The following is a 13823-nucleotide window of genomic DNA, read 5'->3' as shown; positions in this document are numbered from 1 at the left end:
TTAATTTTATTTTAGACATAGCCCTCTCAAAAGGTATCTTGTTCTTCATCTGCACAAAACATTTACACATTTTTTGCAAAATTCTTCTTCGCGTCAATTTAATTTGTGAGACTGCCTTTTTAGGAAGAAATTTCAAAACCACATTTCGGTCTCAGCGTCATGGTGATCTTGGGCATTTCACACTTTTTATGGCCCATTCACTGTTAAGCACACAATAAGATCTTTTCACAGAAAAGAGCTAGCCACATTCTAACACAATGTAACAATGGTTGGTTTTCACTTTGATATGTAAAGCATATCCTTTATTTATTATATATGTGGCAACTCGTTTGGGAAAGTTGGATAAGTTTAAGGGCACTATTTATGAAAGCTTTTGTGATATTTTGCCTACAAAATTATTATGTATTCCATCTGCAACAGTGTGTTTTTCGGAACACATACATTACTGGATATAAACGATTTCCTCTTGTTACCTTGCAGGCACTAGGGCCATGATCTGGATAATGTAGGAGGGGCATTGCCTTAGGAGTCAAAAATACTAGGAAACCAACTGAGCACAGATTATTGCTACATGTTACCACTAGGCAAGAGGTCACAAGTGCAGTAACCTTGCCGAAACTAGGGCCATGATTTAGATGGTGCAGCAGGGGCAGTGGCACAGGGGCCAAAAGCTCTAAAAATCCCACTGAGCACCGATATTGCTATATGTTACCACCCGGCAAGCAGTCACAAGCGCAGTTACATTGCAGGCACTAGGACCATGATTTGGATGGTGCAGCAGGTGCAGTGGTACAGGGGCCAAAAGCTCCAGGAAATCCACAGAGCACGGATTATTGCTGTATGTTACCACCGAATAAACAGTCCCAAGTGCATTATTTAGATAGTGCAGCAGGTGCAGTGGCACATGGGCCAAAAGCTCTAGGAAACCCACTAAGCACTGATTCTTGCTATATCTTGCCCCTGAACAAGGAGTCCTAAGCACAGTTTCCTTGCAGGCACCTGGGCCATGATCTGGATGGTGCAAAAGGTGCAGTGGCACAGGGGCCAAATGCTCTAGGAAACCCACTGAGCACTGATTCTTGCTATATCTTTCCCCTGTGTGAACAAGCAGTCCCAAACACAGTTACCTTGCAGGCATTAGGGCCATGATGTGGATAATGCAGTAGGTTCAGTTACACAAGGACCAAAAGCTTTAGGAACCCACCGAGCACTGATTCTTGCTATAACTTGCCACTGAACAAGCAGTCCCAAGCGCAGTTATCTTCTCAGCACTAGGGCCATGATCTGGAAGGTGCAGCAGGTGCAGTAGCACAAGGGACAAAAGCTTTACGAAACCCACTGAGCACTAACTCTTGCTATATATTGCCACTGAACAAGCAGTCCCAAGCTCAGTCACCTTACAGGCACTAGGGCCATAATCTGGATGGTGCAGCAGGTGCAATGGCACAGGTGCCAAAAGCTCTAGGAAACCAACTGAGCATCGATTATTGCTATATGTTGTCACTAATCAAGCAGTCCCAAGCACAGTTCCCCTGCAGGCACTAGGACCATGATTTGGATGGTGCAGCAGGTGCAGTGGCATAGGGGCCAAAAGCTCGAGGAAACCCACTGAGGACCGAGTATAGCTATATGTTACTACTAAACAAGCAGTCACAAGTGCAGGTACCTTACAGGTACTAGGACCATGATCTGGATGGTGCAGCAGGTGCAGTGGCACAGTACAAAGGCCAAAAGATCCAGAAACCCCACTGGGCACCAATTATTGCTACATGTTGCCACTGAACAAGCAGTCACAAGCACAGTTACTTTGCAGGCACTAGGACCATGATTTGAATGGTTCAGCAGGTGCAGTGACACAGGGGCCAAAAGCTCCAGGAAACCCACGGAGGACCGCTTATAGCTATGTGTTCCCACTAAACAAGCAGTCACATGTGCAGTTACCTTGTAGGCACTAGGGGGGGCCACGAGTTGAATGGTGCATCAGGTGCAGTGGCACAGGGGCCAAAAGCTCTAGGAAACCCATCAAACACTGATTATTGCTATATGTTACCACTAAACAAGCATTCAAAAGGGCAGTACCCTTGCAGGCACCGGGGGGGGGGACAAGATTTGAATGGTGCAGCAGGTACAGTGGCACAGGAGCCCCTAGGAAACCAACTGAACACTGATTATTGCTTTATGTTACCACTAAACAAGCAGTCATATGCACAGTTAGATTGCAGACACTAGGGGGGCATGCTATATGTTATCACTAAACAAGCTGTCACAAGCACAGTTACCTTGCAGGCACCAGAGGGGCACAATTTGAATGATGCAGCAGGTACAGTGGAACAGGGGCCAAAAGCTCAAAGAAACCAACTGAACACAGATTATTGCTATATGTTACCACTAAACAAGCAGCCACAAGTGCAGTTACCTTACACACACTAGGGGTCCATGCTATATGTTACCACTAAACAAGCAGTCACAAGAGCAGTTGCCTTGCAGGCACTGGGGGATGCCACAATTTGAATGGTGCAGTAGGTGCAGTGGCACAGAGGCTAAAAGCTCCAGGAAACCCACCGAACACCAATTATTGCTAAATTTTACTACTAAACAAGCAGTCAGGAGTGTTTTTTAAAATTCTTTTGTAACCATTGCACCCAATGTAACACAGCCCAAAACATCACTGTAATAAAAGCTGTAACCTATTGAACTTTTCTGTCTACCTACATTCAGCACATTTATATGGCACATTTTACATTTGGTGCCCTATGCTGTAAGAAACACGGGTAGTTATATCAGTCTTTATGTCCCAGGCAAGCAGCCAATCATGAATTCTGAGGTGGGAGGGGCTATGAGACAACGCACACACACTAGAATACACTCTTCTGTCATTATGTGTATTTTCTCTTCACTTTTTATTGGAGTTCAGAGGGAATTGCCTACTGACGACAAGAGGATAACCAAGAATCAAACATCATATAACGCTCATGTACTCTTACATTGTTTTAACAACTAAAGTTATAGTGGTTAGTGCTTGATGTAAAGAGGCCTGACCTGAGCAACAGAATGTGCTGCCTTTTAGTGTTACTTATCGGAGGCACAGCAGTTCGCCTTTTGTGAGCGCAACTCGTCCTCCGTCCTCATTGCCCAGAAATAGGGAGTCAAGACTGGTACCAGTCCCTGATATTGGGGCTCGCACAGGGCTGGCCATAGCGCTGGTGTCATGTGTCCTGTGTGACAACGTTTGTTGACCACCTCCGCCAAGGATTCTCTCACTAACACCCTTTAGCAGTGCCCCTCAAGTCTCCATAACCACTCTGTCTCAGATGCATTCAATTAGTTTTGTAGTGCCACTCATTTCAATGTAGGGTGTCAGAGCACTTTACATCACGCACACATTATACAAAGACAATCAGTCATAAGTGGGTAAATCATTTAATAAGAAATGTCACATAAGACAGAGGACTTCAAGGTGTGGGAGTCACATGTCATCCATACAGGTAGACTGTATAGTTTAAGATTGCTTGGTCTGGAGAAGCACAAACTCAGAATTTATGATGAAAGACAGGGGCAAAACAATAATAGTGCTCCAATGTATACCGTATGGAATGCATGCAGTTCTTTGATGACAGTTAACAGTTTACTGTTCTATATTACGATACTAACTTATAAACTGGATGTAACAAAAGGACCCCTATGACAAAAGCAGCAACCCTCTGACCTGGTTGCCTTGTATGCACCTTGTGATCTGTGATCTGCGTGGGACATGTTCTCTGCAGCAGACATACTAACCCTTTGTGCTACCTTAAAACTCCCACTAGAGAAAACTCAGAACTCTCTCCAAGCAGAACATTAATCACCACAGTTATCTTGACATTTTTATTGTTGCCTGAAAATGGTTGGAGGCAAGGCACTGCATTGGGGGCTTTTAAAACTATAATACATTTGCAAACCAGGCGCCCCCTCCTAAAGTCAACACTTGGTGCGGGGGCACCGGTCGCACCGTCCTAGAGCCGGCCCTGGGCTCGTAATATAGGGAGTCATTAATTAAACAATAACAGCGCTTAGCAAATAGTTTTTGGATGCTGCACTTATACTATTCTGCCACTAGGAGGCGCCACAGCCACATAAATCCATTGAAATGTAATGTTTTAGGTTTCCAACCTACAAGCATATAAGGTAGAGGCTGGAAATCTCCCGGGAAACAGGCAGCGGCACAGAGTCACGAGTGAAACAGGTAGTGGTTGGAGTCCACATTTGAAGCAGATAATGATAAAGAGCTGTTGTTTGTGGGAGAAAGTGGCAAAGACCTTGAAGACACTTGAGGAGTGGTTACTGGCTGACAGGCAGTGCATGTGGTTACAGCTGGAGGCTTCGGGCAGGGATTCGAACAAGGGCTTTAAACGTGGATCTAGGAGGAGCCAGGACAGAGCCTCAGGCTGGCAATTCACTATGTGACTGACAGGTCCTGACGTTACATTTCTTATTTCATAAAATACACTCACGCTTTCAATATTACCCCAACATGTTAGCTAGATAATTGTTTTCAAAAGTTTTCTTTTAAATGTGATCTGGTACTTACTTGAAAATCATTTCAAAATAAGGGCTGTGTTTTTTAAATGACCTTTTTTGCGTCATCTATTGAGAGATCATTGCAGGATATTTGAACCACGTGCACTCTAAGGGCCCAATTTAGAGATGCACGCATGAAGATCTTCAACTATGCCTGGGCATAAATCTCTGCGTACTGCAGTTCAGTACGACGTGCGGAGGCTTGTGTCAATAGAAGGCTGTGGTGTCCCCGCCCCTTTACATGAAGCAGTGGATATACGTGTAACACAAAACCTGGCCATAAAGTTACCACTTATAACTTTACTTACATACTTTCAAGTTTAAATCCGCTTAATGGAGTTATTCGTAGCATAGGTGACAATCCTCACAACCCTTTTCAGAATTACACATTGGAAAGAATAGAGAAACATACATCACATGAAGAAAATACACAGCTGAAAATAAAATCAAACATAGTTTTTGGGTGGTTTTGGGACATGCAAAATTTTGTAACATGCCATCGAGTTTGTGCAGAGGAGAGTTAGATGTGAGATGAGTCGTGTTTTTTCAAATTCTTTAACAATTTGCATATTTTCATGTGTATATGTATCTTTCTTATGTTTTGATTTATATAGCTGTCTCCAGTGCCAGAAGTTAGCTATACTATCATTTATTTATATTCAATTTATTTGTTTTTATAATATTTTTACAGCGTGATCTGTGTGGGTGTTTTCAATGTCTGAAATTATATATTCATTTGTTTTACAAGAATTATATTCCTTTTTTCATTGTTTAAAAACGATTTTTACACCATGATGTGTATAGGTGTCTCCAAGGTAAAGTTAGATGACCGTTATTTGCCTTTAATATATTTGAATTTAAATTTTAGGTGTTTATGCTGGTAGTGTTATTCTCTGCATGCAGTGGTTTAAACATGATTTCCTTGCGACGCCTGAGTGGCCATATGTGATTTGAAACTTACTCTGAGGCCTGGCTGGCGTAGATTTCATTCTCTTTGAGTAGTAACACTATCTTTTCGGGTGTGTTTTTACATTTGCATGTCCCTCCATGGCCCTTCCCTAATATCCCCTTTCCTTCTTCTATTGGGCTCCCACTTGTACAACTAAAATGTAGACGTATGAGTGCCTATTTGTATCCTCTTATGAATGAGAAATCCTAGACAGAGATCTCTGCCTACTACTGTGAACTGCATTCCTGGGTAAGTACGTGTGGTTGTACTATTGGAGTACTTCTACACATACTTGTAAATGGGTTTGTGTACTTCCATGCTGTTCCAGGAGTTCTGTGACTCCTTGTTAGTATTTATAGTAGGTGTGCATATTGTTACCCCACAGTTTGTTTGGTAATTGAGCACATGATATTTCCTGAAAGAGATTACAGAATGGGACACAAATGGATGTTCTTATACTCTATGGGCATGGGAGACACTAACAATCTGGGGGTGGGAATCGGATTCTTTAGAAGAGGTAGTACCCATTCAACTTCAATTGCCACACTCTGCTGGGGAAAGCAATTGCCACCTGGGATCCTATAGTAGTGAGAAGGCGTTATTGGAAGAAGGTCACGCTTCTAGAGACACCTACACGGAGTAAACACTGTGCAGACAAGGTGACATCATTGGTAACTAAAGCAGTGACAAGCATTATTGGAGGAAAGACACACTGTTTGAATCCCTTCAGCAATGAGAAGGCAATGCAGAGGCAACGTGACACTCACTTGAATGCCAAATTGCTGAGACGGCACGGCTGGAAGAAGCGCACACTTAAGTTGTCCTGTGTCGCGCAAAGGGCATTTCTGGAGGTTGCTCACACTGCTGGAGCCCACTAGGATAGAGAAGGCACTGATGGAGAAAGCTGGCATTATCCCCTAAATAAAGGCCACTAGAAAGAATTGGTGGAGAAATGTCACACTACTAGAGTCTGGAACAGTCACGGCTCGCACCTCTTAAGGTGTGGTGGGTGCGGCGTGACAGGGAGGGGAAGGTGGGAGATTAAATTATTTAAAACATAAAAATAAAAACTTACCTTAACTTGCCGCACACCACTCCTCCGTCGCAGGGTGCAGGCACAGGCTCCCAGCCTGTCCTCCGCCAATCCTGAGTCAGAAGCAGCATCAGGGCACTCCCAGACAGACTGGGAGCCTGTGCAGGCTCGCTCTATGCTGGGCTGGGGACAGCGTACTACGCATGTGTGTTTGGCCGGCCCAAGACAGCTGGCCAAACACACATGCGCTATGAGGGCGAGTGCACATCACCCGCGTGGCCCCACCCCTTTCAGAAGGAAAGAATAATAAACATTGTTTATTATTCTTTCCTTCTGAAAGGTTTGCAGTTTCTGCTGTGGGTGGGGGAGGGGGATGTTGGGTGACGCTCCTCCAGCCTTATGGAGGAGCCGCCCCTGGTCTGGAAGCTAGCCCGCCAGGTGCCATATAACAGCAAAAAGGCTCTACAATGAGAAGCCAAATCTTGTTTTCAAGCATGATCTGCAGTTCTTAAAAAGAGAAAAAAATAGTTTTTGATTGAACAAATGTTTTGTTTATAAAAAAAAGTTACAAAAACAACATTATTGTCATGCACTAATGATTTCTTTCCAAAATATACTCTTGACAGCCTTTGCTCCTGTGATAATGGCTGGGCACACACAGGTGAGGTCACGACCCCTCGCTCTGGCCTCATACACTTCTGAAAATAACAGGGTCTAGCAAAGGCAGGAGCCTGGATTTTCTTTCTTTTACATGCGGCCCAAAACACCCAAGTAAACCTTGGGTGGCAGCTCATTTCTCTGCACCCTCAGTCGCCACCACTCAAAAATCTGTAAAGAGTGAATAAATACCCCGTCCTCATGTTCCTAAACCTGACTGGAAGTCTGCAGTCACTGTGGATGACCAGGATTGCATAATTTCTTGTTTTTTCAACTGTGTTGTGATCCCGATTAGAGATGGTCAAAGAACTCTTACATTTTATGGTGTTTATTGCCATCTATGGGTGAAATGTGGGAAAAGGTAAAAAGAAAAACCTAATCATTTCCCCGTAAGGCGCAAACAATTGTGGTGGGAGAGAAGCCTCCCCGTATCCAAAAGTGTGTCACCCAGCAGCCAAAAGTTTTAAAGCTTTGAATCAGACGCCTTTCAATCATTGTTGATGTAATACGAGCCAATTATAACTTGGAGAAGAAAGCAGGAAGAGTTCGCGGTTTCAGTCATACAACCGGACAAAACAGGTCCACATTTATCAAGCGCTTGTGTTGCCCCTGCATACATGCCAACATTTTAGAAGAGAAAAGTGAGAGGTTTAAAAATAATAATCTGGAGCATTTATCTCATTGACTTCTATTGAGGCCTGATTCGGTTCTTTTGTCATGTATGGGATTTTTGTAAATTTGCTGGTGCAGAATGGGATATCAAAATGCAAATATACGTTTTTATATGGGCTCCGTCCCATTCTGTAATCTCTCTTTGGGCTTCAAACCACGCCCATGTCACGTCAGTCACTTTCATTGGTTCGTGGGCTTGCCTTTCAAAATCCGCTTGCTTTCATTTGTGAAAGGCATGCATACGTCATGCCTTTCCCAGTGTTTAGCCCACCTACACAGCACCGGTAAACTGCTGAAACCATTCGAGGCTCGATGTTTTCAGCCTGGGGTCCGGAAAACTTTATCTGTTTATTTTCCACGCAGTGCGATCGCGCTAGGCTTTACATAGAGCAATCGCACTCGGTTTTTCAGTTTTCAATTTTAGCGCAATCCCGCTGCATTTTACATAGCGTGATCGTGCTGTGTTTTTTTACTTGCAATTTGCGTGGCAAGAAAAGTCTGGTTAGGAGTTTACAACGCTAATAGCTCTAACTCGAGCAAATGCGAAACCCATTCCATTGAAAATGCTTGTCCCGTATACTGCCACCTCTCCTTTTAGCATGTCACGTTTGAAGGGCCGATCTGCAATCATTTCAAGCAATCATTGAGGAAATTAGAGTTCGCTGAAACAGCAGATAATTCATATGCACTGCTAACTCTCCTGTCACATAGCATCTGTCACCATTTCAAACCATCATGAAAGAAACTGAGCTACCTCTAGTAGCGCAGCCTTGTAACTTGAAATGTGACCTGTCTGCTCTGCATATCGCCGAAAAGAGCTGACATTATTTCACTGTTTTAAACAGCAGCAGTGAATCTGAGCTCAGGCTAACAGGGCCGCCATCTCTTCTCTCCGCATATCACCCAAGAAGGCTGGCATTTCAAACTAGCTTATCTGAGAAAGCCATTCAGGAGAACAGCCTTTTAGTAGGCACCGGCATCTCTATGCGCAGCATCTTATCCCGTCAAACCCACGGAGTTACCTTCCTTTCCAAAGTCAGTGAAGCCATTTAACAGTACACTCTCCTCTCCTGACAGCTCCCGAGAAGGGTTGGCATTTCATCACGTAAGCAGTCATGCAGTAGCTGAGGTTCCTTTAGCAGAGCAGCTTTTAGACAAGGTCTCCTTGTGCTTTCTGAATTTCATCGAAGCCTCACTGACAAGCAGCTCTGTGGTTACTGGGCAGGCAAGTAACATCAGCTCCCCTGTGGTCACTGTCAGGCTGACCGTGTCTGTATAATAATAACAACAATAATAACAATGTAGATCTTGAGACCGGATATTACGATCTGTCAATGTGGTGCAAATAAAAAGATACAACAAAAGTGGGGAACGTGTCCTCGGCCTCAGAAGGATACACGGCTGAGCTTGCCCCTCTGGAATTGGAAAGCTTAACTCATAGAGCTACTTCATCTTTGTGGGAAACAAGAAGCTCACACAATGTTTGCTCACTCTGGTATTGTTTATGACACTCACGCAAGTACTCTGTGAAATGTAATGTGTTTCTCTGAAAATTAGAACAGTGCACATATAGCTTCAGAACACAAATATCTGCATTTAGTTCCTGCACATTTGCATAGCACCCCGTATCTCCAAATACAAAAACGAATTACTATGTTGGAATTATTTATGTTCCATATTTACATAGTGCGGACATTACCATAACGTATTACAGGCTTTAGACTAAAACAAGTTTCACTACAAGAAATACAGAGTTACAAGCAGTTGCACAACATAACACCACATAGCATAACACAACACAACATAACACAACATAGCATAGCATAACACAACACAGCATAGCATATCATAGAACAACATAACACAACATAACATAGCATAACACAACGTAACATAGCACAACATAACACAACATAGCATACCATATCACAACATAGCATAACATAGCAAAATATAACACAATATAGCAAAGCACAACATAACACAACATAGCATAACATAACAGCATAACATAACACAGCATAGCATAACATCACACAATATGGCATAGCATATTATAACACAGCATAACATAACATAACACAACATAGCACAACATAACAAAACATAACATAAGACAACATAGCCTATCACTACATAACACAACATAACACAAGGTGACATAAGGCAACATGGCATAACATGACACAACATAACATAACACAACACAACATAGCCTGTCAAAACAACACAACATTACACAACACAGCATAACATAACACAACATAACATACCATAACATAAGACAACATAGCATAAGACAACATAGCCTAGCATAACACAAGATAAGACAACATAGCCTATCATAGCATAACACAACATAAGACAACATAGCATAGCATAACACAACATAGCATAGCATAATAAAACATAGAATATTATAACACAACAAAGCATAGCATTACATAAGATAACATAGCCACATAATTCCACGCCACAACACATACATCCAACCCATTACAAACCAAAACACATGGGTAAACAAAATTGTAATTTACTATGCCAACAGCTCTAACTCTAGCAAATGTGAGACCAATTGCATTGCAAATGCTTGTTCTTGTCTGTCAGGAGTACTGAGAAAGAGCTGTGACAGGCAGAGAGAGCATGACTAACATGTAGTGCACTGCCATGCAGCAGCAGGTTCCTGGCAAGGCACAAGACTAGTCTGTGTCGGCAGAAGCCCACCTTCTACATGCAGGAATCGGGAGGCGGAGACTAGCTTTGAAATCGGTGGTCTGACGCCTGAATCAGGAGGGTTGGCATGTATGGCAAGGTGACGCAAGTGCAAGCATGCCTTTAAGTGAGATTCACTCTACCACACAGAGCCACCTTGAGTGACTTGGAATAATGCAACACAGTGCTGCCCTGCGATACTCTGCTCCAGAAAGGTATTACATGGGCAGAGCATGGATGTTACCACGCATGGGTGTTACCTTGCATCCACCCATGTATTTTGGTGCATTCCCAGATTTACTACCACTAGTTAACCTGGGGCTGCACTAAAATGGTACACTTTGTGAGGGGAGGCGTAATGTGGAGCAATATCTTTATTTCGCCTAGTTTTTTCCACTTTGTAAGTGTGCTGCATTTTGCAGCACACTTAGAAAGAACAAAAAGAATCAGAGAATTGATTTTGTGCAGGAAGGTGCCCAGTCCTGCACAAAAACAACCCTGGCTATTAAAAAGACACCTTTGCACCATGGAACAAGGGTGCTTGCATTGGCTTTTGGAAGCCACAAGTGCATCAGTGCAGAGAGAGCAGGAATGCACCATATGTTAGTAAATATGGCACATTCATGCCCTCTCCATTTGACGCAGCACAGGAAGTTATCTTGCTGAATTGTTATGTGCCAAATCTCAATAAATCCGGCCCTTAGGGGCAGATTTACTAAGGTTTTGAGACACGGGTGTGTCACTTTATTGCCACAGTCCCCATACAAAATCCTTTGGTGTATTTACTAAGCCATGCAAAACCATGTTGCATGTCTTTCAGTGGTTTCATAGATGCAAAGTTAGAACTCTGCCTCTTACTACCTTGCACTGGGAAGGTGTTGCATGGGTGAAGCATGGGTGACCCCATGCATCCACCCATCGAGTTTGGTGCTATTTGCGATTTACTGAAGCTAGTCAGCATGGGAATGAGTCAAAATGCTTCACCTCTCCCTTAACAAGGAGAAGGATTAGGTTACTTATCCTATAAGCATCTGTTCATGGCATGTAGGTCTGTAGCTTCACTTGCTCTGCATACTCCTGTCATCTAGTTTTGGGTCCAGAGTGGTGAAATGTGTTTTTCTTCAAAGTGTTCCGAGTCATAAAACCGAGCGACTCTTCCTCTCTGTGATATTGCGCATGGCGTCAACTCCTTTGTTAGATTGTTTTCCGATGGGCAGGTGAGAAAGAAGTGTAAGGAAGGAAAGGTTTGGGAAAGAGATCTCCCTGCAAGGTGTAAATACATATGTACAAATATATACAGATATAATGTAACTGCAACAGCCACAGATGTCCAGGAAGGAGGAAGGGTACATTTGAATCTACAGCACTACATGCCACAAACAGATGCTTAGAGGGTAAGTAACATAATCCGTTCAATGGCACGTGTGGCTATAGATACACATGCTCTGAATAGACTGTAAAGCAGTTCCTCAATAAAAGTAGTGGCTAGCCTGTAAGAGTAGCAGTTGACTGGAAATGTGTATGTAGCACTGCCTGACCTTGGCTTGTTGGCATGGTAGAACATCCACACAGTATTGTTTTTTGAATTTGTGGGGTGTAGACAATGTAGCTGCCTTACAAATGTCAGCTATAGAAATGTTTCCAAGGAAAGCCATAGTAGCACCCTTATTTCTAGTAGAGTGAGTTCTAGGAGAAACAGGTAAAGGTCATTTGACCTTAGCATAACAAGTCTGAATGCATTTGACTATCCATCTGGCTATGGGGTGGAGAGAAAGCTACAAATAATTGTTTGGTTTTCCTAAACCCTTTAGTTCTGTCAATATAGAACATGAGTGCTCTTTTGACAGCTAGGGTGAAAAGTTTTCTTTCCACAACAGAGTCTGGTTCCATGAAGAAGACTGGTTTTTCAATGGACTGGTTAAGATGAAACTGAGAAACCACTTTAGGAAGAAATTTGTGATTAGTGCGGCAAACTACTTCATCCAAATGAATTTGGAAGAAAGGCTCTTAAAAGGTTAGTGCCTGGAGCTCACCAACATTCCTGAGCGAACTTATGATGACTAAGAAAGCCACTTTACAGGAGAGAAATTTAAGTGGAAATGAAAGAAGTGGCTCAAATTGGGGACCCATGAGTCTGATGAGTACAATGCTAAGGTTCCACAATGGTGCAGGGGGTATCTTAGGTGGATTACATGTTTAAAACCTTCCATGAAAGCCTTAATGACTGTGATTTTAAACAGGAAAACATGTCTGGTCTGAAGGTATGCGGCTATCGCTGTGTTTGGGCTGGCAGTAGCAAACAAAACATTTCCATTTTGCTATGCTGCTCTAGTAGTAGGTCTATGGACTTCCTTGAGAATGCTGATACACTCTGTAGGCAAGCCTAGATAACCAAACTCTATAAACTCAGGAGCCATATCACAAGGTTGAGTATTTTGGGGTCAGGATGCCTGATATGTCCTTGATTTTGAGTGAGAAGGTCTGGCCTATTTGGAGCCCCTCACGTGGGACTACTGAGAGAGCCAGACGTGTGTTGAACCAAGGCTGGCTTGCCCAGATGGGCACCCACAAGGATCATGATGTGAGATGTTTGCCTGATCCTCAGAACCTGAAATAGAATGAGAGGGAGAGGTGTAAAAGCACAGGCAAATATCCCTGACCAGCTCATCCATACAGCGTTGTCCTTGGATATTGGGTGTGGATACCTGGAGGTGAAGTATGGGAATTTTGTGTTTTCTGCTGTGGCAAAAAGGTCTATGCGAGGAGTTCCCCCACTTTTTGAAGTATGACTGGAGGACAGGTGGGTGGAGTTCCCACTTATTGCTGCATTTTCATTTGGTCTGATAGAGTTGTGAGAGTTGAGAAGACTGTGTCCTCCTAATTTCTGTAAATAATACATGGCTGGCATGTTGTGTATCCAGACTAGGACAACCTTGTGAGACAGGTGAAGAAGGAAGGCTTTGAGTGCTAGGAATTTTGCCTGACGTTCCAGGTAATTGATGTGTAGGGACTGGTGTTTGATATCCCAGAGGTCCTGCACTGTCAGCTCTTGAAGGTGAGCACCCCAACCTGTCAGTGATGTGTCTGTGGTCAATGTGACTTGAGGCATAGGGTCTAGAAAAGGCCGCCCCTTCAAGAGATTGTTGGGGTTCCACCACTGTAGAGAACCATTGTAGAGAACCGTGAGTCTGGTTGTCTAACAGCACTAGATCTGCCAGGTGACCCTGTGGCTGAGACCACTGG

General features: G+C 43.3%; 1 protein-coding gene across 2 annotated transcripts in view; it reads left to right on the top strand.

Moving 5' to 3' along the window:
- The window catches only part of ADAM22 (ADAM metallopeptidase domain 22), a 1118190-nt gene that overhangs the window by 512971 nt on the left and 591396 nt on the right, over nt 1-13823 (top strand). The window lies entirely within an intron of this gene.

Source organism: Pleurodeles waltl, chromosome 10 (assembly GCF_031143425.1).
Source record: "Pleurodeles waltl isolate 20211129_DDA chromosome 10, aPleWal1.hap1.20221129, whole genome shotgun sequence".
Taxonomy (NCBI): Eukaryota; Metazoa; Chordata; class Amphibia; order Caudata; family Salamandridae; genus Pleurodeles; species Pleurodeles waltl.
This window is presented reverse-complemented; position numbering and strand designations above follow the sequence as displayed.